This window comes from Gossypium arboreum, chromosome 2 (genome assembly GCF_025698485.1).
Source record: "Gossypium arboreum isolate Shixiya-1 chromosome 2, ASM2569848v2, whole genome shotgun sequence".
Classification (NCBI taxonomy): Eukaryota; Viridiplantae; Streptophyta; class Magnoliopsida; order Malvales; family Malvaceae; genus Gossypium; species Gossypium arboreum.
Window position 1 is genome coordinate 21,050,541 of NC_069071.1, and position 2,831 is coordinate 21,053,371.

The 2,831-nt window shown below is 30.7% G+C and overlaps 2 long non-coding RNA genes across 2 annotated transcripts; one reads left to right on the top strand and one right to left on the bottom strand.

The window, feature by feature from the left end:
* Positions 1 to 242: 242 nt before the first annotated feature.
* LOC128283406 (uncharacterized) lies at positions 243 to 1,822 on the bottom strand. Its single transcript, XR_008273745.1, has 2 exons — positions 1,388 to 1,822; positions 243 to 528 (listed from the first exon to the last, which is right to left on the bottom strand). It is a non-coding gene; the product is annotated as an uncharacterized LOC128283406 (long non-coding RNA).
* LOC128283409 (uncharacterized) lies at positions 696 to 1,609 on the top strand. The gene is made up of 2 exons (XR_008273747.1): positions 696 to 903; positions 1,264 to 1,609. It is a non-coding gene; the product is annotated as an uncharacterized LOC128283409 (long non-coding RNA).
* Positions 1,823 to 2,831: the final 1,009 nt, after the last annotated feature.

Genomic DNA, 2,831 nt, shown 5'->3' on the forward strand with positions numbered 1-2,831 from the left:
AAATAATTGAGTGATTAGGCTGATTTCTAGCATATTTACCAGAATAGGTTGATTTTCAAGAGAGAATGTGAAAACGCGCTCAGCTAGGCGTGCTTTCATACATAGTCAGTTGAAAATGCGTCCAGCTGAACGCACTTTCCTACCTAGTCAGAAGTATCAATACCCTTAAGAAAGTATCGATACTTTGAAGAAAGTATCGATACCTTTCACCATGTATCGATACCATCATCAATCTTTCAAAATTTGGTCTATTTTTCCTTTTGTGTTCATTTTCAAAAGATTACAATAGAAACCACCACAATTTAATTCCTTTTTCTAATTAACTCAATGGCCATTAATGTCATTTGCACCATGCCTTTCTCCACTTTAGCCCCATTCTTGAAAAATAGCAAAGAATTAAATTAGTCGATAGAACTTTAATACATTTTTTAAAAAAAAATTAATTGCTATAAAAATTTACATGTGTGGTCGTTTCTACAAGGGGAAAACATCACAAGGGCTAGAGGATGCCTTGAGCCCTGCCAACATCTTTTGTAAATACTAAAAGTTAATTTAAAAACTTTGAAGAAAAGATTAAATAATTTTAAATTAATTCTCTAACAACTAGAAAAAATTTATTATAAAAAGAGAGACATTGGTTGCTAATTTGCTAGTAATATGTGTCTTTTCCTATCCTAACAAGGAAACTTATAGTGGTCCCCGTACTAAGGAAGCTTTGTTTTTTAATTTGTTACTTACTTTTCTCTTTCTCCACCAAACTCAATTAAATAAGAAACAAAAGAAAAATTTACTATCCCAAATACTAGACAACGACAGAAGGAGATGAACTGGAGAGAACTCCAGAGTTAAACGCAAGGAACCAAGAAGGACGAAGAACAACAAATTCGAGCGAATTAAATACTGGTAATTCAATTATTTATTACTTTTTCAATTCCTCTTTACCAAATCTGATTTTAATTGTAAGGATTAACTCTCAAAGGAAAGGGAGTAAAATTTAAAATTATAATTTTGGGTTTAACTATTTAAATATTTTTTTCTTTACCATTCTCTGACTGCATAACATATAATAAAAATAAGGAAGTTCCATTAGAAATTAGACTAAAATTAAAATTAAATAAGTATATCACGCAGCTCTTAGTTGCCATAAATTACAAAATCAAAAAAAATTGTGATTTATGACAACTAAGAGCAGTGTAATTTATTTATTTAATCTTAATTTTAGTCAATTACTAATGGAACTTCCTTATTGTTATTATATGTTAGGCAATTAGAGAATGGTAAAGAGGAAAAAATTACTTCATATTTCCTTCCATAAAAAAAGACTAGATTGTTGAAGATAACAGACAACCTTCTGAACCATTAGAGGAAATTGTTAAAGAAGCTGAACCTGTTACTGCTGGTGGCACCGCTAATGATGAGAAACTTGATTTAGATGATGAGTAGCCTCCTCAAAACTTTGGAAAACCCATAGAAGGTATTGGTTTGAATTTTTTAGTGTGTGATCTTGGTTTGCGTAGATCAATTGACACTTATAGTTAGGAGAGCATATATTAATCTTGGGCCATATTAGCCTAAAGATGTAAAATATTCATTTTCCAGCCCACCAAAACATCCACGTCCGTTCCAAAAAAAAAGTGGTTTGACAAATTTCCTTGGTTATAATATTCTCCGACAAAAGACGCTGTCTTTTTTTTTTTTTCTTTCCTTTTGCAAGAAAACCAGTTGGGAGGTGTGGTTCAGATACATCCACTGTGAAGGGCTTTCAAAATTGGAAGAAATTTAATAATTGCATAAATGGTGCCTTTTATGTCACATGGGGAATGATTCTAATTCGGCCCATAATTTTGCGGCCAAATGTTTTTATAATCTCAAAAACCAATCATGTCGCATTGAGAAGATAGTAGAGAAATAGTAACACTCCTAGCCCGTATTTATTGTCGGGTTAGGATTATAAGGTATTATCGATCAAAATACAATTCCAAACAGTCATTTATTATCATTTATACACAAAGTAATATCATTACCTTTATAAAATTTTCAAACTCAAATAACAACCATCCTCTTATTTCCTATAAGACAAATTTGCATATTTGAGGTACATAACCAACTTAAAACAATCATACTTTACTAACCGCATCTCATGTACGAACTATGCTTCAAAACTTAACTATTTCAATTTCATTTATCTGTTCAAATTTCGAACCAAACTAACATACATCAATACCATATTTCTTACGCTTTATAAATTCAATGTTCAAAGCATATGTCCATCAATTTCATGGCATTCGGATACCTAAATTATAATCAAACATATTTCATTTCATATACCGAGCATATATCAAGACATCCATTTGTATACATCAATTTTATTAACTAATTACCAACGTACCATTTATACATACCTATGCACATTCGCATATTAAGACAAAACAAACCATATTATACGGCTTAATAATCATCCATACATGAGACCTTAGCTAAAATCACCCAATGGTCAAATTTAATTTAATTTTTTTTTTGTACATTACAAATCCGTGCTCATCTCACCATAACAACATTAACCATTTCTAAAACATTTTGCCTAAACAGAACATACCAGACTCGTATGTTAATCTCACCAAATTAGCAACTACTAATACTAAACACAAATGCCAAATCAAATTATACCAAAATCGCAACTAAATCTTATACCAATTATACCAATTTCATTCTTCGCATAATCAATCATTTAATCAACAAGACATCCATAATAATTTGGCCAAATGCATACAGCCTCACAAAACATATATATATGTATATATACCATATACCAAAATCTCATACGTATCAAA